The sequence below is a fragment of the Nyctibius grandis genome, chromosome 2 (assembly GCF_013368605.1).
Source record: "Nyctibius grandis isolate bNycGra1 chromosome 2, bNycGra1.pri, whole genome shotgun sequence".
NCBI classification, from domain to species: Eukaryota; Metazoa; Chordata; class Aves; order Nyctibiiformes; family Nyctibiidae; genus Nyctibius; species Nyctibius grandis.
This window is the reverse complement of record NC_090659.1, coordinates 42,382,678-42,406,387: the sequence shown is the minus strand read 5'-3', so window position 1 is coordinate 42,406,387 and position 23,710 is coordinate 42,382,678. Positions and strand designations below refer to the sequence as shown.

The following is a 23,710-nucleotide window of genomic DNA, read 5'->3' as shown; positions in this document are numbered from 1 at the left end:
ATGAGGAGCGGGTTACGTGAGAAGCTTTTGGAAAAGCGTTTTCCTGCTTTGCGAGAATATTTGAGGTCTCAAGCATTTTCTTATGTGGTTTGGATAGAAAGTACTTTCAGTTAGTTACTAGTGAAGGGGAAAAACTGAAACAGTTTATCAAAACACCACATTTTTGGTATGGAAGCTTTTTGTTTTGTCGTTTTGACTTTGACTTTTAAGTTCACACTTTTTTTACCCACTTGAATTAAAAATAAGTTTCATAAAATAATTTTGACAAAAGTGAACAGTTGTTGAAGTAGATTAAATCTTGTAACTTCTGAAAAAATTCAAGCCAGGAATTCTGAATAACAAAATCTTTCTCATTAATTTCCTACTCTGATGAATCAGAACTTTCCAATGAATTACTTTTAGCAAATTATACCGGCCAGTCTTTCATGTGAGAATTTTGGGTGTCTCTGTTAAAATCAAAAAAGAATTTTGTCACAACACAGAAAATGCTGAGAATTGGGGTTTGACAGGTATGATGACCCAGTCTATAAAAATAACCACTGTTTGAAGCTGTCTTAAATGAGGACTGTCTTTTGTGAAATAGCAGTGGTAAGTAAGAGAGGTACAAAAGTATGCTTTTCACCTTTGGTGTAAGAAGGAGTTTTTGACAGAAGGAATTATGGGAACCTGAATCTGTTTCACAGGTGGTAGTTTATATCCTCACCAATAGCTACTTCTGGAAGCTCTCCCAAAATTTTTGTAGCACTAAAGCTAATAAATGCAAAATAAAATGCATTCACAACTCTTATAAATCATGTTGATGTTCAGCAGTTTCAGCTTGCACTGGCTATTGCAGTAAAAGAACTTTTGTTAGCAGAGGTTACATTAGCTGTTTGTCACAGAAAGCGAGAACTTCAGGGTTGAGAAGTTTTATAGACATTGAAGAATCTGCCAAGATAGCAAGTCTTAATTACTATGAAAAGCTTCAGACCAAGTGGAAAGATTCCCCCTTTCTTGGTGCTTTTCAGTTTTATGACAGTAACTTGCTCAGAATCTGTGAATTCTGATCTGTCTTGGGAAATGGCAGAAAGCTTGATGCTGAAATACCCTCATAAGAGACATATCTATGCCATTCTTGTCATTCACAAGTACTTCACTTTGCACATGTGATTTTGGAGAACTTTTATACAGCTAATCAAGCACTGATTTGATGCTGGGGATTTGTGGCTGTTCTCTACAAGCAACAGAGCTCCATTGCTACGCATGCCTGTGTGCAGTTCGGTGCAAAGCTGATGGATTTTCATCAGTCCTTTCTCATCCTTTCTCTTTTTCCTTCCCTAGCGCATGCAATGGGCAAAAGCAACCTAGCTGTTCTAGCCAAGAGGCTGAAATAGTGGTTGTTGTTTGGGAAAACATTTTTGTCTTAAATTCATGAAGACTTCCATAGCTCCCAAAAGAGGCAAGAGCCTTTTGGGTCATTGACAAACCTGCATAATATTAGATAAAAATTCATAAAACTTACTGAATGAAATTAGCTAGGGTTTTTGTCTGTGGTTTTTCAACTTTGCTCTTTCTCTTGGAAAGTTGCCTTAAGACATCAGTCCTTTGATGGTCAGAAACCTTTTAACATCCAGTTTCATTTTATTCTTGGCCAGCCTGTTCTCATGCACTGCTGTCTGTGTGCTGAAAGAGTTTTTCTTTTCCTGTTCAAGTTCAAACGATGCAGGTTTTTATAAAAGCTGTGTTGCATGGTTTCTTTCAGAAGTTGTGGTTTGAACAACAGTATTGTTTTGTTCTGTTTGCCCTAAATCTTAGGCTGAATTTTTATGAGTGCTTTAAACAGTCCGGTCTTTAAGCAAACCAGTTGTTTCGTCTTTGTACGAGCACTCCTGCAGGTCTGGATTGAATTGGATCAGGGAACTGATCTGACTGCAAAATTACTTGGGGAAGTAGGTTTTCAGCTGGATAGGACCACCACTTTTCAGAGGCAGTCTGCACTTTAATTAATTGCAGCAATCTTGAAATGGCTGCTTAGCATTTTTAGACTATTTCAGTCTTCTTTAGATCCACCCTTGGTGTTCTCTGGGGAGACTGGGGATAGTCCCACAATTCCCTTTCATTGAGTTACATGTAAGATGAAGTATTGATCTGCAGGTCGTCTTAGCATCTTTTTGTCTGCTTGCCTTGTGTCCTTTGTCTAGCACTATGATGCTTCTCTGTAGCATTGATTCAACATTTTTATTCCCTGTAGGTGTCAGTGTGATAATCTGAAGCACAAAATGGACAAATGATTTAAAGTTCAACAACCCGGTCCTGAAGGTTAAAAGAATCTTTGTTTTAATCATGTTTGTCCTTGCTATCTGTGAGAGTTAGCTTGGGAAGCCAAGATCCAGATTTTGTGTTGGAAACTATTTTCCCTAGGGTTGTTTGTGGTATATTTCTAGACTGATCCAGAAGTGAAAAGCAAACTTTTTAAAAAACTGTCGAGATGTGGAAAAATTACTTTTTAACAAAATTCTTCTGGGAAGTAGAGAACTTCTTTCCTATTAATGGCAGTAGAATTAATCCAGAAAAATCAGGTTTTATTTGTCACTGCTGAGAAGTGTGTCCATGTGAAATTCATCTATACGAGTCACTCCTTCATGCAGTAAAGCCACATCCTGACCTTATATGGACTAAACTATTTCTGTACCTGGGAAGCAGTGGGTCATGCTATTTTCAGTGTAGAAGTCTAATGTACTTACAGCCAAGACCAAGTGAAAAAGTTTTGCAATAGTGAGTAACATGTTTCATTCACAGTAATTAACTTATGACTGTGGCAAAAGTTTCTCAAGGGGCTGGTGTTGTTCAGCAGTGGTAGCTGGCTTCCACAAAATTATTTTTACCCACTATGTTTAAAGAATCTGATGCTTGACTTGCATGGGAGAAATAACATTGGTCTCTAAATAAAAGTTCCTGCAGTACCAAATACTCAGCATAAATATGCTGGCTATCAGCATACACGCTTTGCTGTATCTCTTGGAAACATTGCATAGTTGTGGTCTAAACCAAATCAGGACTGTGCAACTGGCTCAACAACAAATATGATGTTTAAGTAGCTTACATATATTGATGGTTGAACAAGTGCTGCGTACTTTAGGTCTTGGATTAAAAGAGGACTCAGGAGGCTTTATGTTGTTTTCTCAAGTGGATTTGTCAAAACAACGCATCTTAATTACATGCTACTTCTTCAGTGTAGTACTGAGTCATTGAGTAGATTACTTTCTTAGGAAAACGGAAAGGAAACTGTGCTTTGAACATTTCTTACAGGAATTGTATGTGAATTTCTCTTGTTTTGGAAAAGATATGTGCACGTCCATATATACACACATAAAATCACTCTGAGTGTTGATACTGAGGTGGTTACCACATTCTGTGCAATTTAACTGTTCTACATACACTTCTACCTTAAATTCCCTTCTAGTTATTCAATATAATCTCCATTCCTTTGCACATGCTAGGCATAAACATATACAACAAATCCATGACAGTTTGGAATAATTTTTCACTATGAATTCATGAGACACACTAAACTGTTAAAAATTGATGCTTATGTGACTCTTCCATTTGTGGTTTATTAATGTTAAAGGGAGGGTAGGATTATATGGCCTTTGGGAGCCACCCAAAGAAGTTACGGGGCGTTGTCCTGTTGGCTGCTTGAATTGTCTGTTAGTGGCAGTGGAAACAGGTGGGCAAGGGAAGGAGTAGCCATGGATGACTTTTCCTCAGGATCTGCTGGTGACGGGAAGCTGGACTTTCAGTTTAACTTGACCAGCTCTGCAGGAACTGCCAAAGCCTGAGAACCAGTCTTGAAGTTCTGGAGTAGTTCTGGCCATGTTGTGCACATGTGAGTGGCTGGATTTTCTTTTCCTTTCTATAGCATTTCGTTTTGGTGCCTTTCTGTGGCGAAAGGGCAAGCTGTTTCTGCAATGCTGAGGAATCCCTTGTTACAGGAGAGGGAAAGAGAGTGAGGGCAAACACACTTTCTGTCAGAAGTGTAGTCTGAATGCTGAAATTTACTGTGCAAAATCCTAGTAAAGGAAGTGAATGTCATGATACATTGAACTATAAACACCTAGACATGGAAAGTTAGGGTAATCTTTATTGCATGGCACTTCATGAAGAGACAGCCATTTAATTGAAGCACAGCAGAAGGAGAGTTTTTGATGAATGTCCCGAGGGCTCAGAGACTGTACAGTACTGCCTCAGAGACTGAAGACCTGAGCAGAAATGTGGGAATAAAAATCTGACAGTCATTTACAGCATTCAGGTGGGAAATCACTGAAATTTTGTCATATTCTGTGGTGGGTTTTGTGTAACTTACCAAGGGGATCTAGTCTTACCCATTTATGACTTGTGGAACGGCTATCTGTGCACTTCATAGCTCCTTTTAGCTGCAGGAGTACTGTGAAACTTGTCAGTATCAATTTGTGAGGTGATTTGGGAAGGTGAGGGATATGCGTTTTCTGTACAGTTACAAGATACGGATTGAGGACTGTAAATTCTGCATCTTACCTGTGTTTGACCACTTGATAGTTCTGCTTTTATAGATATCAAAATAGTGTAGGAAACAGGAGTAGAAAAATATATGTAGTTTTGCAGATTTTAAGCAAGTATTATACATATTTAGTCCATGGTTATGGTTAAGTATTGCTTAATAAACCAAATGCATTTGTAGAGAACCACTGCTGAGTAGGAGTAAAATCTCTTTTGCCATTAAATTTTATTTCATTGCTTCTTGTTGTTATTTCATAACAAACTAGGGGTTGTTATGGCAGAACAAATAGCAGCGATTTCTCTCTACTTGTTGCACAGTAGACATAATCATAATTCTTCATTTTTCAAGACTGACCTTGGCCTTGACTGACCAAGAACAGATTTTTATTTTGTTCTAATGCCTGTATTTTCAGCCAGACTTTGGAAATAGGTAGGAAACTGTGGTAGGGCTTTTCAGGGCTGTGTATGCATGCACACACCATTGCTGTAAGAAGTAGGCAGGTGTGATAGCTGCTCGCTGCCCGTGTTTCTTGAAATCCATGTGGGTGTGAAACAGCGTGTGCCTGTGCAATCTTCGGTGTACATGCTTTGCGAGTGGGTATTTGTAACAGATGCAAGTGGAAGGCTTGAGCATTCTGTATGGCTGCAGTAGGTGGAAGAGCTTGACTGTTCAATTACCATTTCGCAAATTCACTGAGAAGTGGGTCAGTGAGTTGCTGTAGGCCCATTCTTTTGCGCTAAGCAGGATGGCTGGTTTTAAATGTGTGCCGGATAGGATGTTCTACCAGCCCCGGCTCCAAGACGGGTATTGTGATGGAGCGAGGAGCACGGGATGTGTGACAGGGCATCACCAGCCTGGGGCCTCTATTTCTCTCTTTTGGTGCTGCCGGTGAGCTGCCGTGGCTCACAGGGTGATGGCAGGAACCACATAAGTGCAAACGTAACGTCTCGTGCGAATTGCACAGCACCTACAGGCCTGGTTCAGGAGCCCTTGGGGTGAATGTCCTGTGTTCTAAGGAGTGCCTGGCAAGCCCAGGAGGATCTCTCTGTGAAGGAGTGTTTAATGGAGCAACTAAGTCACTCTGTACGTGTGTGCTCAGTGGAGGTACACAGTGGAGGCTGGCAGGTGTGGAGCTCCCGTCCCACTCAGGCATGCCCCCTTCCTCCTCCACAGGCAAACCCATGGCTGGCCAGGCCTCCGCTGTGCTCCTCCTCCACAGTTGTGTGGTCCTGCACTGCTGATAGAAGGAATGGACATCACAAAAGGAGGAGTGCATACTTTCATCTTATATTTTCAACAAATTATAACTTGGAAGAGCCCTGATGAGGACCATATTCCCTGGTTGCCTAACTGTCAGCACAGTCACTTAACCGATATGGAAACAGCATGAATCCGCGTTCCCTTCACAGTGACCCCAGCAATACCACACAGGTGTTCAAACGTTTCTGGTGCCAGCTGTCTTTTTCATGGGGTGTACATCTAAAAAGCACTTTTATTTGTTAATTTTCTGCCCACCTCACCAGTTTCTTAGTTACGTTAAGACTATTTGATTCACGCTATTAGTGACACACTAATGGACACTTGCAGTAGACATAAGCTTCAGTTCCTCCAATTAGTGGTGTGTTGTCCCTGGTTGCAAAGAGCTTGGATATTTGTCTTGTACAACTGTCAGGACTGTCTCAATACATATGTTGTGACTGACATGTTCTCATCTTGTGGCGACTTTCATAAGTTATTCCTTTACAAATCTAAAAAATCCAGCCTGAAAGCTTGAATAACAAAAATACAACAGATGTCACCATGTTTTACCAAGTCAACTCTGTTAGGGTGACGTTTGGAGTACTAGGAAGGGCATAGACATTTCCTTGTGGGTAAAAGGAATCCTCTATAATTTGAATATGCTTATTCAAAAGGTTACTTATGGCAATGATACTCAGTTTTGTGAAGTAATTACCAAAATTGGTCAATGTTGCTTTTTTGTGGCATGGAATATGCATCAGACAGTAACCACCTGTGAGTCATGATTGATTTTTACGTTTTTTTCTTTCTTAAGTCCTGCAAGCACTTGTCGAAATGGTTAATTTTGAGCATGAGTAGTCTCATCCAGTTTAGTGAGACTACTCACATGACTGAAGATGAAGAAGTATACAAGTGCTTACAGGATTTAACCAGAACTTTTTACCAAGACAGTACGTTGGATTTGTTCTTAAAACTGCTTTCCACTGGTGAATTTCAGTGTAGGTTATGGAAACTGTAGTCCCTTGGGTGAGAGGAGGAAACGGGTGAGCCTTCTAAAATTTGGGGGTCTGAAGACTTACTCATTTCACATAGTACTTTCACATGCACACACAGAGGATTTTTTTTGTGTGTGTTTGATAATATTGTTGATCTCTGCAGACTCTTGACTGAAACAGAATTGTAACCACATCCATTAAAGACCAAATAAATAATGCTTTTTATGTCAGGAATCTCCTTTGCATTTGGAAGGAACCCTTCTGCATATGTTGTATGCATTTTGAAATATTGAATTGTTTGGGGTTGCTTTTAAGCACTGAAGAACATTGGGTTTTTTAAACAGTCATCGAGAACTTTGACATGCACATGTACAACTTCAGGAGAGTAGTAGTGATACTTCTCTTTCAGTGTGTTGCGGTTCTCCTTGTGGTACTTTTAAGTTACATATTTCACCTCCTGAATATTAAATGACTAACGAGGTTGAGAACTTGGACGCTTCTTACGTGTTTCAGTGTCAAGTAGCCTACCCTGTTGAGTGTAGAGACTTTGTTTTACTTGGTCAAGTAAATATATGTAACACCTTCCAACTTTAAAAGATTATAAAAAGGTTTTTAAATAATTTCTGAATCCCACCCTTAACTCCAGAAATATGACCACTTAAAAGAAGAGCAGGAATGCAAGAGTGTTGCAGCTTTAGTTACTGAATAACTGAACAAATTTGCATCTTATCTCTTACAGAAGAAACCCATTATTTTCTGGTCATTGCCACTGAATCTGCATAATACTGGATCACCTGGCAAAAAAATAGTCTGGCACAGAGACACAGCTACTACACTGCTGAGTTACACAGCCCTTATGCTCTTAGTCCAGCTTCATGCTGAGTGCAGAGGAACGACAGAGTGACAAAAGCTGGGGTTTGGGGAGATTTCTGCTGGGTTGCAGTTGAAATCACAGTCAGTTCTTTGGTCTGGCTCACGGAGCAGCCTTGCCAGCAGGTGGGCAGCCAGACTGGGGGGTGGCATCTCATGGGGAAGAAAGCGCTCTGGGGGATGGTAATGTCTTCAAAATCCGATTTGGTATAGGACATGTCAGAGCAAAATAACTTTCCCGAATAAAACTTGAAGCATCTCAGCTTGTAGCGTTGTTCTTTGTGGAGGCTCCATAATTTGCATCATGTGGCTATAGTGTTTTGATCAGGAATGAGACAAACCAGGGCTGGGCAATCTCCTGAAATGCCCTGGGACTGGAGGACCTCTCTTTCCTCACTCCTGTTTTTGGGTCACCTTGGAAGTGGTTGGGTAAATCACAGCTGAAATCGGTGTGGGAATGCACCACACCTGCGTAGAAACACTGGTTGGTATTTGGAATGTGGTTTCTGAGGAAACTCAGTTCGTTTGGGACAGCTATTGAACGGTAAGCTCATTGCGGTAAGCGGCTGGGAGGCAAAACACACCCGTTGTTTCTGGCCACAAGCAGAGCAGGGTTTCCACGGCCGTGTGCTCCAAGGACACGGCAAGTTCCTTCTTGCTGAAGGCAGCGTGTTGGGCCAGTGTAGGCAGCAGCTGCGTGCTGCTGTGCCTGCTAACTCCATCCTGGGCAAAGGTGGTGGGGAGCATGTCCGAAGGCTGCTCTGCTTCCTCTTCCTCACTCCTGCTCCTTTACCTCGGTCAGGGTGAGACAGCCTAAAACCCCCATGTATTTTGATTCCTTCTGCTGCTGTTAGCACTTGCCCTATCAGAGGCTGCGTTTTTCTTCAGCATTACTGGTGAATGAAGTCTTTTTTGTATTTATGTTAAAAGTTAATTTCTTTAGCACCGTACTTAAATAGCATTATAACTTCCAAAATATTTGAAAGAAAACCCTGCTGGAACTCGTGTTTGTAGCTGGTTGTTCGATATGTGAAGCATTTTAGATGCTTCCAGATGATAAATAGTCATTAAAAAAAGTTTTGTTATCCTTTAGAGGAATTCTCATAAATCATGGCAAAAACTGAGGTAAGAGAATGACATCAGGAGTTTAGTGCTATCTAGCCATCAAAAGGTAGCGGAATATGCACAAAATAAGGTTAAGGAAAAAGTATTTATGTAGCTTATATGATATACCATAAATCCCAAGATCAATGCTTTTATCTCAGACATCCAGATGTGCCTGTCTAGTTCCCCAAGGCAGAGCGAAGAAAAACAGTTCCAGAATATGAAAGTTTTATCATGGTAGTCTATTGTGAATTTAGCAGGCAGGAAGATTGATGATTTAATACCTCATACAACTTAATACCTCATTGTCGACAGCGCATATCTTATAAATGAAATTGCTGTTCCATCCTGCTCAAGCCTGTACGGTTGGGCTGAGATACAAGGAAAACTGGAACAAACTGATGGTGAAATCCTGATTTGCCCAAGTTAATGACTGAGCTCTTTAAGGGCACTAAGACTTGATAATTTATTTGCATTTTTTTGTTTTCACAGACAGAAGCAGAGCATTTTGCAGGTCTGTTTAGTTTCTTTTTACGTAAAATGCAACTTACTAGGTTGTGGGATAGCAAAGGAGCTGCTCTGCTGTTCTACCATGAGGTACTACTCCTTCCAGCACGGCTGCTTTTAAAAGAGACACTGTTGTCTGTAGTTCAGTGTTGCTGTTTGCTCCATTTTCAGACACAGGGTGGCTGGCAGATGAGAGGTCGGACCAACTGGTTACCCAGTGCATGGGAGGAGAAAGCAAAGGGCAATACTACAGACTCTATAGGTCTTGCAATGGTTGAGAGCAAGGCAAAAAGCAATTATGTACATCTTTGTGTGACTTTTGGCAGGTGAGAATAGGCATTTAAGGTAGGATATGCTTTTTTGCTAAAATTTTAGGGATTTGAACAGATACCTGTATCATAAAATTCTGTCAGTAACTTGTCTGTCAAAATACTGGTTCAATTTGCCGTTCTAAGGCATCTGAATATTAATAGGTTGCTTTTTTACTTCTTTTTTATCTTTTAGAGCCCCTCCTTTCCCCGGAAGTCCATAAGTTAAGCATGTGGGTTTTTTTTTTGTTTGTGGTTTTTTTTTTTTGGTTGTCAAATTCTGGGTCAGTTCTTTTTAGGGATGCTTTTTGGGAGTCATTTCCTTTTACGATAAGATACTAGAAGCTGAAAATGCAAAACCAGGAACTTCTCCTGTTTTGCATGGAAAAAAATGCTGCAGTTCCATTTGCTGCTTCCAGAAAAATAGGCTGACTTTGTTGTTGTTGTTAGAATTTGTCAGCACTTTTCTTGGAAAGGTAAGTGAGAAGGGAGTACAAGGTATTCAGATACTCAGTGCATAGAGACCAAAAACGAACAGCAAAACCACAAACACGGTTTTGATGTTTTAGCTCATTACGTTGAGTTTTAGTGAGTTACAAATGTTCAAAAAAAAAGCTATAGTGCTATCAGAAAATAACCTATTAATTTCAGGTGTCTCAGTTGGAGTGAGTCATTTTAAAGGTGCCTAAAATCCAAAAACTGCTGAGTAATCTCCCTTTGAAAGCAAAGAGAAAGAGCCATGAATGTGTCTCAAAGTCCACGTTCAAAAATGGAGATACCCAGAATCTCAGCTGACTTCTGAAGATCACAGCTATAGCAATTAAATGTCTGAGGACTTCTTTTAAATGTGCAAATAAGACTACCTGACCACAACAGATGCGTTTTCGTTTTTTTTTTGTATCCCGAATAGCTTCAAGTCTGTAGTTTTCCCCGTGGTTGAATCCTTTGCTGGCAGCGCTCTCTTGTGGCTATTATTTTCATTAAATTATTTAAAAGGAATTTCAGAAATACGTATGTAATTTAGAGATTTCTGCCTTAGAGCACACACGGTCTCTTTTGGATAAGTATTCCTAAATTAAATGTGGTAGTATGTATTTTAATGATGCAGGAAGGTGAGTCTAGACAAAAGCATCCCAAATGTGCTTCCCAGATCTCCAAGCGGGCACGCGTATTGAGCGTTCAGGTCTTTGACTGGTTTTTATCTTTGTTGTTTTTTTGGCAAAAAGCTGTGTGCCTGAGGAAGGACAGCCAAAAGGCTCGGTGGGGCGTGAAGTCCATGTGGCAGCTGGAGTCAGGCAGAAGAGAGACTGGGACGGGTACCTTCGGCAACGGGCTGGAATGCAGATGCTACTTTCCCTGTGGTGCTGCTTTCAGTGATGAGCAGGTTACTCCACACAACTTTGATTATTAAAACGAACAAAAAAAGGATCTGGGAAACCTTTCCCAGTGAAACTGGTACGTGCGTTCCTGGTGAAATTTTTTCACCCTGAATCACTTTTTTCTGATTCCGGGAATGGGAGGGGAGAAGTAGCAGGTAACTCTTGACCAGGTCTGTGAGTTACAAAGCAGTGCTCTAGTTTTAAGTAAGAAGATAAAGCCGCCTGGAAACTCAGATCGTGGCATGCAGAGGTTTCCTTTGAACTAGGAACCTACAGTTTCCTCTTTTAAGAAAAGGGCAGTTATTAATGATAAGTTGTTTGGTGCTACGTAGACTTGATACCATAATGATTACAAATCCAGTGTCATAACTTTATAAGCATGTCTGCATTAATACCAAGTATGTGAAGTTGGCTATAGGCTCCCTTTCCTTCTACACTGTGAGGCAACAGCAACTACAGTAATGATCCCAGGTTATTTACTTAGTTGTACTCTCTTGGAGAGAGGCAGGTTTACGCTTGGGACAAGGCCTTGAGTGAGAGGGGTCTTCACCCTCAAAATACTTGACTAAAAAGTCTCTATTATTCGATAGGCTGAAATCTTTGTGTGTGGCATTTGTCTGGTCTCCCACCTTCTCTGATCTTTGGATACGATGTGTAAAGTAAGAACAATGATAATCCCAGTCCTTTCAGGGATATTTGTAAAATTTCAGCTAGTGTTTTAGAATTGCTTTCATAGCAATTATGTGACTGTTTATTTACAGCTGTTTTCCAGCAAATGTAGTGCCCAACAGTCCTTGTAGTGAAGGTAAGATGAGCTTGCTTTATCTGCTTGCTCTTCTGGCTGCAGTCTAGCAGGACAAACTCATCAGTATCTGATTGCAGATTAAGACTGAAAAAAGCTTTTGAAAGGCAAATTAAAAATCTTATTAGCCAACTATACTTTGAGGTTCAAGTTTTTCTTTTCTTTAAAATTAAGAAGATACTTGCTTTTTAACTGTTTTTTCCTCTTTTTTTTTTTTTACACTGTACCAATGTAATTTTAATAACTTTTTCAGACAGTGGATTCAATAGTACTCACTCTATGCAATTTATTCTTCTGTTGTATAGGATGGAGATGGATGTGCTGGAAATTCAGGAAAAAAGTTCCTTTTTCTACTTGATTTTACTTCTCTATTTTGCTAAATAAGTCACCAAGTATAGAATAGTATCTGTCAGCTGGATTTTGCATCCTCATTCACACAATAACTCGGTGGTTTTTAGACTCTTTTAGAAACAGTGTTAGAAAAGTGACCCAGCAAACAAAAGTTTCTGGACTGAGCGTATACGTGCACACACATGTATGCATGTTAATGTTGGTAAGCAAGGGATCATGCTAGGTTACCTTTATTCAGATTATTTCCAAAAAAAACTCATTATATTTGCTTTAACATCTGTGAGAAATCAATACTCTCACTTTTATGTAACGTGCAGTCATTTTTTGATAGAATATTGCAGTCTGGGAAAGTTTTAACAATAGGCCATCTACCTTAAAGCGAGCTCACACGGCAGAGCTGTTGGACTTCTTTGTAATTGTATAATTCTGCCATATGTTGTCTTAACTAGATTTCTTATTAAAAACTAAAGATGCCTGCATAAAATAAGACCACTTCTTACCTTTTTGCCAACATCCTCCTTCTTCCTGAAGTTGGAGGATTTCTGTAAATCCCCAGTACTTCCAGCATTTCCTTTGGGATTATAAGCGTGCCCTCCTTTGACCTGTGAAAGCTGATCATTTTTCATACACAGGGTGTGGGTCAGTCAGTTGGTAGGGATGCTGTGGTGCAGTCAGCTTCTCGTGGCAATCAGTCTGCTGTCTTATAGCACAGAACCAATAAAAATGTGTAGTCGTCGTGTGTTTAGTGTGATGGGTCGGTGAACCTAAGGAAAACCAGCACATATGCCAGTATATAAGAAGAAAGTTTCTCCTTCTCATTCTCCTGGGGTGATCCTTAAGGATACAGCAGAACTAATCTTTTTCATTTCCCCCAAATAAACTCTACGCAGCCTGTTACTGTATCCTTTACCTCCTCAGGTATGAAGATTGTCAGCAACCGTAGCAAGCTTACACGTGCAAATCTGGCCAGCGGCAGGGGATTAATGGTGTGACTATGGAATAAAGCTTATTTTTTCAAAAGATTATTAAAATAAATTGTCCTTTGAAAGAATTCCCCAGAATTTGTAACATCAGTCTCCCTGGGGGATTGAAGGACATACCTGCTGCTTTCCTCCGTGGACGATGATTTTCAATGCCTTTCTGAGTACCAAGGTTATTTATTTCTAGGGATAACACAGGGTGCCTCTCTTTTGGGGGAAGTGCTGCTCCCTGAGAACACTGTCTGGTTGGTTTTAATGTATAGGAAGAACATCTGTAACTCTCAAATGCTATTTGACAGCCCATCAGATCTTAAGAGGCCCAGGTTGTTCTGGAGATTTTCTTTTAGCTTTGCTCCTTGAGCAGATTTGTCATCTCATAGGTGACATTAATTTCTTTACAATGTAGTGCCCCAGACTGGACTGTTCACCCATGTATTTGCTTAGAAGATTGAAAAAGGAAAGGATGGAACAGCTATAAAAAACAGTTTCAGTGGCACAATCTCACTGTATTTTCCACATGCCATGTCAAACACCACTTCAAATTAAAAATAAAAATCCCCCCTCCCTCCTCCTCCTCCAGGAACAGCCCTCTGGTTTCATTTTTCAGGCTTTGCTCAGCTTTTCCCCGCCGAGCTCCGCAGGCAGTGTTCACCGGAGTCGCTGGCATGACTAATCAAAACTGCTATGGCCTCTTAGCAGGGAGCGGTAACAAGGCGCCTTTGTGAGTCTAATTATATCCCCTAAGCTGGCACAGCGGCGAGGATTAGCGCAGGAGGAGGACGGTCGGTCACTGAGGGCTGCGGGGTCCCATGCTCTGCTCCGCCAGCATCGCCCACTTTCGCCAGGGACGGAGCCCAGGTGGGTGCCACCCGCACCCCACGCGTGCCACCCTGGCCTGCGCCTGGGGCCCCATCGCTTCTCCCCCAGTCCTGCTCCTGCTCCCTGACGTGGAGGCTTGCCCGCTGTCTGGGAGTCATGCCTGGTCCCTAAGGAAGGGGTCTGGGGAGGAGGTGCTGCCCGATGCAGTGCCTGGGTAGGTACCGTGGGCTGTGCCGGGGAGGGAGAGGCTCCTGCCAGGCTGGCCAGGAGGCAGGGCATGGCACTGGCCCCAGCAGCTCCTCACCCCTGCGGCCCATTGCTGGGATAAGCGAGTGCTTGGAGTGCCTTTCTCTTGGCTTTTTGTATCTTGCTAACTTGTCCGTGGGGGAGGGGGGGGGAAAAAAGCCATGCAGGGTTGTCTTGAGTGCCACAGATTAAAATTTCATAATAGGATTGTTGAAGTGGAGTCGGCAGATGTTGAACAGGGGAGGTGGCTTTGAGAAGAATATTTGGTGGTTTACTTGACAATTTACCTCCCGTTTCTCATGCAGACCTGGCTTTAGCATGCTTTGCGTTGCTGAGCAAAACCACTCATCTCCCAGCAAGGTCAGGCACTGGGGTGGTTTGCAGTTGCTACTTTCTAAGAGGTCTCCAACAAGTTTTCTTGGACTGGTCTCTTCATCCCAGTGTGTATTGTCAGGACAAATGGAGTAGCAGAGTTAGTCTGTTTGTGAAACTACAAGTGTCAAGGCCTGAGAGTTTTTTCAGTCTTGAGGTTTTATTGGTGTGAAAAGAAAATTGAATGGAAAAAGTTTCCCAGGCTGTGAGCAGTTTGCCAACATGCACAGAGGTTACACAAGGATGCAAGGGGATTTTTATGGAACAGTGCAAGAGGAAACGAGTATGCTGATAAACATGTGAGACCAAAATTGTTTGTTCCTCCCTGTAAATCTAAAGAAGGGATGATGGGATTTCTTTTTGGGAAGGAGAGGTATTGAAGTAGTGAGCAAAATTTGGGTGGGGGGGTGGGCAGGGAACCTGGGAATCTTTTAAATACACTTGTCTTATGCAGTTTTGGGGAGGGGAAGAGGTTTAAATGATAAATTTGGCAGAGTAGGGTTTTTTTCCCACTGCTAGTCCAGTAGCTGCTTCCTGCTCTTCAAGAACATATGCTGTGAAGGTGGGGTGCCAGAGCAGCGTGGGCTGAGGATGTGTTTCTGTCTCTATCCGCTTAGTGATGACCAGACAGAGCAGCCAGTTCCATTAGAGAAATCCTTAATCTAGTGAGGCTGGAGGAGCTTTCCTCCAGTGTGAGCTGCTCAGATGGGAACTGCCAATTGTATTTGTGGGGTAGGATCCCAGAAGAGTTATGGTCAACTTGTGTGGGTTACTGTTGGTTTATAACAAAGCATAATTACACATCGCAGAGTGTTGGCACGTAAAACACATCACGTTTCTGCTGACCTCACTGAACTTTGAGTAAAGCTATAAAATATTAGGCTTCCATTAATCACTTAGAGCACATATGTAGTATTCAGTGTGTCTCTTTCAGTGATCATCTTTTATATATGAAAGACATCTTTTCTATTCTTTGAGGCTGTTTAAACTTTCTAGAGGGAGCTCTATAACACCCTAATGCCAGTGTTACAACCCAATTTTGTTTTTCAGCTCAAGAATACTAAATCTGGTACATATAATGCAAACAGCTGAGTATTCAGGGTTAGACAGAGCCACATTCACTGCTCTGCATTTAAAAATAGTGATGTAATCACAACTTGCATGTGAATATAGTATCGTTTATTGTGAGATTGTCCATAGATGCCTTGCATCAGGGTCTATACCTTGGTTTATGCAGGAAGAGTGCACAGATTAATTCAGTTATTGAACTGCACAGTCACTTTAGAGGGATGCTGATAGCCCCTGCAGCTTTTTAACACAAAAGCTTTAGCAGTAGGAGTCACTATTTATGAATATTAGCTAGAGATTTTTTTCCTGTATTTTGTCATCTGTTGTACCTGATCTGGCTTTGGAAAATCATTGAGGTAGTTTCTGATTTGATTTCTTTGTATCCAAGCACATGTTTCTTGCGTTTTTTTTTAGTTTTTATTTTTGCCAGATTGACTCTCTTGTAAAACTTATCCTTGATGATAATTAGGGTGACTAAAGATTGAGATCTGAAGGGCTGGTGTGAGGTGGGCTGGAAGAGGAATAATCTGTTGAAGATTTGTGGTGTTATTGCTGTGAAGTGATTCTGTTTCAGTCTTGCTCAGAAAATAGCTTTTTATTTTGCTGTGAGGTGACTGAACCCAGCTTTCAAATCTAATGATGTTAAATTGGGTGCCTATCTTGGCACGTTCCGTTTCTGCAAAATAAACCTCAAAGCCTGCAAGAACGTTATCTACAAAACAAAATCAGCTCTGCTCTGGGAATCCCAGAAATCAGAGATGTCTGGTCACTTTTAAACTTCCAGCTCTAAATGGTTTTAAGTGTTTTAAGGCTGCCATGCATCTGCTCAAAATAAAGCCTGTACATGTTCCCAGGGTATCTAAGTTAAGGGAAACAGCATTATTGCAATTAATAAGTTAAGCAGGGTTTTATTTTTTTGATCAGCATAAATTTACTCAAGTCTTGAGTGTGTTTACTCAGTGGCTGGACTGGAGTGGGTTCCTCACCTGGACCAGCGGCTCGGGCCAGCAGCTCTGGGAGCTGCTCCCCAAGGGACTGAGCCACAGGGGTGGCATAGGGGATGGCAACTTGTCCGCGGTGTCCACAGCTGTTTCTCTGGGGCAGGGGGTGAGGTGGCTGTTGTGGGTGAATCTTTGGCAGAGGTATTGCCAGTTTGATACCCTTGCATTCATTGCATTTCCTTTTTGTGAACTCTCAGTTCATGTCTGCATTTCTGGAAGGGTCTCACATTATCGAGAGGAGTGAAGAAATTAAGCCCTCTATTTTCAGGATTCAGATATACCCTTTTGTTTCTGTGTGTGTGATGGAGGGAGGATGGTTTGGGCAGGGGTGGAGACAGGGACAAGTTTGTGCATCCTGTAGGTGCAGTACTGTGTGCAGGGAGGGACCCGCCTTCTCCAGGCATAGCTGTTAGTCCCTTTGCAGTAGGAAGAAGAGTATCACTGTCTCTGGATGATGCAGATGCTCACCTGTAAGAGATGATGATGCAGGGGAGGAAAGGTCATTCTTATCTGTTCGTGCTTCTGAGGCCATCAGCTAAGGATCAGCACTGTCTTGTAGCAGGGAGGGTTGAAGTTGGGGTCCAGCTCTGTTTCTGACAGAATAAAATGGCAGGAGATGAAGCAGGACATAGAGCCAGCCCCAGCAGAGGGGCCAGCTTCTTTCACTTGGTTCACTGCAGCCCCCATCTCCACTCCAGGGATGGAGGGTGGTGGCCTTGCCTTTCTTGTGGTAAGGCACAGATCTGCAGCCCCGCAGGCTGGTAGGAGGTCTCGGTGACAGCAGTGACAGCGTTATACCTGCCCATGCAGATCTCCTCTACGTCAATGAAGAGTCTCTACACACAGTGTTGAAGAAATTGGGCCTGGATATAGGCATAGGAGGAGAGCAGCTCAAGCTCCAAGAAGTTATGGGGAAAATGTCTGCCCTTTGCCAAGGGAGAAACTGTAGATGCATGCGTAAGTGTTTCAAATTGTACTGCTTCCTGTTATAATGCTGTTACAGCTGCAGTCATCAGCTGAAGATTAAGAAGGGGATATAACTTGGAATTGAACAATTAGTTTCTCCACCTGAAACTTGAGCTGCCCCTGGGAGGTAAAGAGGGAGAGGTTACCTCAGAAGATGTTTGTGCAACTATAACCACCTTATGCCTCAGGCTTCTGACATGTTAAGACAGCGAAGATTTCATGCCCAAATTATGTGCCAAAAATCTAATGTCTATTTTAATCTGAAAATAGTTATTATGACAATAAAAACCCTTTTTAAAAAACAGTGCCATATATCACAGAATGATTTACAGTTGCTTAGCTCTCTCCAAATGCCACATTCAGTGGAAACACTATAAATTTTTGCATACACTTGTATGTGTAGTCCAGAAGGGGCTCCTCCAGAAAAGGTCGTGTGTCTCCCCAACCCATTTTTTTATGCAGCAGTTTTTCCTTTCAAATCTCTTGCCCTTCTGAGACCAAGATGCCTCAAGGGAAAGTTTCTGCATAAAAAGCTTATTCAGTTCTTTATTAGTGTAGAAAATACGGTAATTTTTTTCTACAGTATTGCACTCATCTTTTGTCTCAGTTATGGCTAAGCTGGAATAAATGGGTCCTGGAAGCTGTATGATGTTACCAGTATTTATTTGGAAGATTACTTGAGAATCCCAAGTGTTGTAAGAATAGGCTGAGAAGTACTATGTGAATACTTAACAAATGCAAGCTCTTAAATAGATGAGCAAAAAGACTTCATGTGGGCCTGTTGAGTTGGTTCTACTTCTTATTCCAATGTTTTTTCTGGCTAAAAAGGACTATCGCTGGTAATTGAAACCTGCAGCATTGTTCTGAATATTTATTTAATTAAATACCATTCCTGGAGTGCATCTGCTTTAGCCATTCCTTTTTGTGAACAATTTTACGACATAATATATTGTCAAGGTTGTGTTACCCTCTGCATTTCTGTGCCACCACTACCAGCATGGTTTCAATAGAGGTTTAGAAAAGGCTTTTGAGTGGGGAAGTCTAAATTGGGTCACAGGTTTGTCATTCTGTATGAATTCCCTTACTGGTCCTGTTAGCTGGTATTACTTTCAGTATTCCTTCTCTTAGGTTTTGCTGAACCCAAGTCATTTCCACTGCTGTATTTGGGGAAAAAAAAATATGATATTGCACTTGAAAAGGTTTCAGAATAGCTGTAGGAAAGCCAGAATGACTGTTGCTCTGACATAGAAATAGTTGGAGTGTCACAGTTTAAAGCTGGGCTGGCTATTAAACCTGTGGCAGATGCTGTCTGTTAACCCTCCCCCCGCCCCGAAGGGAAAGGGAAAAGGGCGAGAGACTTACAGGTTGGAAAGTTAAAACAGTTTTAATAAACTATATTAATGAAAAAGAGTATAATAATAATATTGGAATAATCAAATATATACAAATACATACAAAACCAAGATCGAGCTCCCCCAATGTTGGTCACGTCACCACCAGCACTGCAGGGCAGGCTCCGGGAAGGCCCAGACTGGGCTCAGCGACGGTCGAGAGCTGGATTCAGGGATGCACGGATCGGGGGCAGCAGGAAAATGGACAGAGTCCTCTTTGGACACCGGCCATAGCAGAAAGAGCGAGACCCTCGTGATCCCCCCACTTTATACTGAGAATGACGTGTATGGGATGGAATACCTTCATCGGTCAATTTTGGGTCACCTGCCCTGTCCACTCCTCCCTGCAGGTGCAACCCCCCTTCGGCTCTTCACTCATAAGCAGTGAGGAATTTAGCAGTGACCTTGGTTTCTCTAGGAATAAGTACAGCAAGAGCCTTTCTGCATAACATCCCTACCGGTGCCTCAGCGATAACTACAAACTTCGAGCATTATCCGTCCTGGAAGCAGACACTGTCTGCAAAACATGCAGTTAGTTTCAGAAAGTGCAGTTACTTAGAGAGACTTAGCTGAAAGTAAAAATCTGAAAGGAAAACTGGCCTGGTTTAGGCCAAACCAGGACATGGAGGACTGAGTTAGAATACTGATGCAGAAGTTCAAGAAACGGGGAACTGAGTTGTCCCTGGTACTGCACTGTTGATCTTGTAATGTCAGGATGCCCTTATCTCCTTTTCAATGTGGTGGTGATGTAGGTATTACAGCTTCAGACTGGACAAGAGGGAATAGTAATCATTCCCTGAAGAAAACAGAAGCTGTTTGTGGCCAGTTTGCACTGGTTTTAGATTAGAAATAAGGTGGTTTGTTATTAGGAGTTGGTAGTGCTGCATCCTCTATGTGTTAATGTAGCTTCTGCGTTTCAGAAGTTGGGTAAATAATTCCCCCCTTAAGGAAGGACAGGTTCTGGGTTTTATTTTTATGCATGGAAATTTATAGTTATGGTATTGTGAATCCAGAGGTATTGAGAGTAAGATTTTTATAGAGCTCAAGATACTGCTTTTGAGGTCAACAGGCTGGAGAATGCTCCAGTAAATCAGGGTTGGGTGGACTGGAGCAGAGGGACCTGAGAGAATCAGAGATTTCTTTTTGGGAAGACTATTTGGTTTGATGATCTTGTCTATGTACTTCCAAAATGTCCTGTAGATTCTGATGGAACAAAAAGCAGGTATTTGTCTTCCTGTATTTCCTTCATTCATGTTGAAGATCAGTCAACACACATGTCCACATATAGTTTGGGGTTTGGGGTTTTTGGTTTTTTTTTTGCATACTATGTTGATTCTTAGCTCGTAGGTAATGTGGGGGGTTTGCATGTACATGTGTTGAAATTTTGTAGGTTTTGGAAGGTTCAGCTGTGAAGCCTAATTTGAATTCAGGCCTGCAAATTGTCCCCAACCTAAATAGATCTTGAAAGCAGTTTATATAAACCATTAAATAATTCTTACCAGCCATTGATAGAGCTCTTAAATCTAGTATAGTTAATTAGCCTGATACACTGGATTTAATACATATTCAGTGTTTTTCTACATGTTTTAACTTGATTAAGTGACTACAGCACCATCTTCTATCATTTCAACTTTCCTTCTGACACTACAGTTGATCCACAAAAAAGCCTGTTTGGCTGCCAACGTAAAGACACAGGTGGGAAGAGGCTGTATAGGAATGGGCTTGCAAAGGGAATGTGAGGTTGCCATGTTCTTGGAGAGGGGAAGGCGGGAATAGCCAACCCCAAACAAGTATGGGAGTGGGGCTGGAGAGAGGAAAGGAGGCAGAGGCAGTGATGGCGCTCCAGGGGGGGATCACACTGGTGACTCCAACCAGGGAGGAGGCTGAGCTGAGCAAAGAACTGCTGGCATGGAAGGTGAGGATATGAAAACTTGTTTCAAGGAGCTTCTGTAATTGCTAGGGATTAGGAATTGAGTGAACTGCTGTTAGACCAGGCTTGTTCATTGCTTCATGGTTATTAAGTTGTTCACAGCTTTACTTGATTAAGACACAATTTTCTTCAAGTATAATGTGTTTTCAATACCTTTTAACTAGAAAGGATAATAGTTTACTATTTGATAACTTAGAGGGGTTCACAAAGTTGATTAGGAGCCCAACTTTCATTTAGTTTTTTCTGCACATCAAAATCATTTAAACTTTGAAAAGAGTTGAGTATGCTAGGGCAGTTGTAGATTTGTCTTAGGATGACAAGGCTGCTAATGACTTTTTTTGGTGAAAATTTTATTCTTTATTTTTAATTTCTATACATGGGTTGCTTGAGACTACCAGCTATTCTCTCTCTCAGCTGTTCATCTTCTGCAGTTTGTGTGTCAGTGCATGTTATGTGCAGAGTCTTGGATGTCTGGGTTTTTTCGCCTGTGGCTGATCCAGCTGTCACCAGACAAGGGGATGCAGGCAGTGGGGCTCAGCTGTCTGAGGTCAGAGAAGAGTTTTTTCATATACCAAGCTGATTAGTTTTCATCACTGGTTCATCCCATTCCAGTGAAATATGTCACAGGGGATTTTCCCAAAATAATAGATGCTAATACGCAAGGAGAGGAGGTTCTGACAGACAGATGGGGTGCGTGCTGCTGTTAGTGGAGAGAAGCAGAGTCCTGAAACAAAAACTGTGGTATGGCTTGAGTGTTGCCAGTAGTAATCTGAATTTGTGTATGTCAGCCCTCTTGCATTTTTTTTGGAAAACTGTGCACAGTTGACTAACATTACTGTTGCTGATGATGATTTCTGATATTAAGAGCTTCACCTTTAAATTCACTTTCCTAGGCTATTGAGCTGGCATACTAGTTTTTTAAATCTCATATAAGCATCATTTGATCAGTTATGATGTGAAAGCATTTCCATGTAATCTTCAGCAGATAGTTAAAATAAAAACCTTCAACAAATTTTCATCCCAAATAAAGTTCCATTCAGGCATTTTTTTTGTATTCAGGGAGTAAGTGTGAAAGAGAGGAGATGGTGTGTGTTGTTTTTATAAAGCTCACTTTAGAACTGCTCTCCTTGATAGACGGTGTGAATGCTAGCATAGAGTGTACTTTAGAAAAAGCACTTAAATTGCTGCTGTCTAGCCTTCAGGACAGCGGGAAGTTGGGGCATCCAAGGCTGAATCTCTGTGAAAGGCAGCAGGACAACTTTACAAAAAGGGAACAAAGCACTTCAGGCTGTGATGCTCTAAAAAGAAAAAGGGAGATGAATTCAGAAGTGGACTGTGGGTCGGGTTTTAGCAGGGCTTCGGTATATTGGGAAGACCAAAAAACAGTGGTTCAAGTGCAAAGCCGTCGACATGGACAGAGAAGTTGTGGGCATATTTTGAATTTTGAAAAGCCTAAAATTAGCTTTGCATATACGTTAGATATCTATATGTATATGTACATATAGTATGTATTTATCTAGGTATATATGTGCGTGTGTGTATATATAACTTTTTTTAATCCTCCATATTGGTTATGAATGACAGACAGTGAAGGTTTACTTGAAAATATATTGTGGGAGTTTTTTAATTTGGGGGGAATCCTTTAATATGGGATTGTTGCATGAAAATTTTCAGGAGGCTTTCTGTGTTTTTCTTCCTTCTCATATTTTTTTGCATATACACACCACCCCACCTTCCTTTCTCCATTTCTCAAAGAAATGAGGAAGAAATAAAGTGGGAAAGCAACTGTGTTCAGGAAAAGTGTTCTACTGCAAGTTTTGGATGCTTTGTCCTCCTTGTAAAATGACTTTTACCCATTGCTTGGTTTTCTATTACATCCAAAGATATAGACAGGTATGTCAGGAGGTAGGAAGACACTGAAAATGGAAAGGGGAAAGGAGGAGGGGATTGTATCGCACTTAAAGCTTCTTTATAGAATTGATAACAACCATTTGATCCTAGATTAGGATAACTAATGGTTATATTGAATTATTGAGAATGACACAAGAAGCTGTTCACATTCCTTTTATAGCTTTGCTGCTGGACCTTAGTCTTTTGCCAAATTGTAGATACTTCATTCCTATGTTACTCTGGCAGATAGATCTGCCAGTGGTGACTAACGTAACATGAAGTAATTTGAATTCTACAAACATAGTTGCCTGAGAGAGAAAACACCTAATGTCTTTGCGGAGGGCGATGAGTCCTTTGGTACTCTATAGAAAGGAATGTTGTTTGGGAGGGTAAGAAGAAAGAAAGAAGACATTTTGACCAAATAAGTGCTCATTCAAAAAAGTTATTTATTTGTTCAGATAGCAATTTTATCTCTTTTCCTTTTTAGGAAAAAAAAATCACCGTGTTCTAGTGATGGGTTCCCAGGTTAAGCAGTTGGATGCAGTCTTCACAGTCTGCAGGGAAAAATACATTTAACTATTTTTGGCCTGAAAAATGATGACATTGTTAATTTCTTATTATTTGAGACCCCTGTGAGTAACTGCAGCATCATGGTGGTTTTCAGCCTCCTTTTTTTTTCCTCCAAGGATTCAGAAGACTAAAAAAACCCGAATAATGTTTTTCATAAATTAGATAAGTGATTTAGGAATTTATTTACAGTGGCTTTTTGCATACCCATTTAATTGCATTTTATGTTGGTCTTCTAGTGTATTTTAATCCATTGAGCACAAGATTGGTGAACTGGAAAAAAACCCCCATGACTTAGAAGGACTTTTTTTTCCCCTCAGCACAAACAGATTTATAAAAAATTGATTAACAAAGAGTTGGGTATGTCTGGCATAGTGTTATTTTAAAGGAGGTGAGGTGAGAAAGCTGA

The 23,710-nt window shown here is 41.2% G+C and overlaps 1 protein-coding gene across 2 annotated transcripts in view; it reads left to right on the top strand.

The window, feature by feature from the left end:
- SHROOM2 (shroom family member 2) overlaps positions 1-23,710 on the top strand; it is a 128,604-nt gene that overhangs the window by 54,712 nt on the left and 50,182 nt on the right. The gene's annotated exons all lie outside the window — the stretch shown is intronic.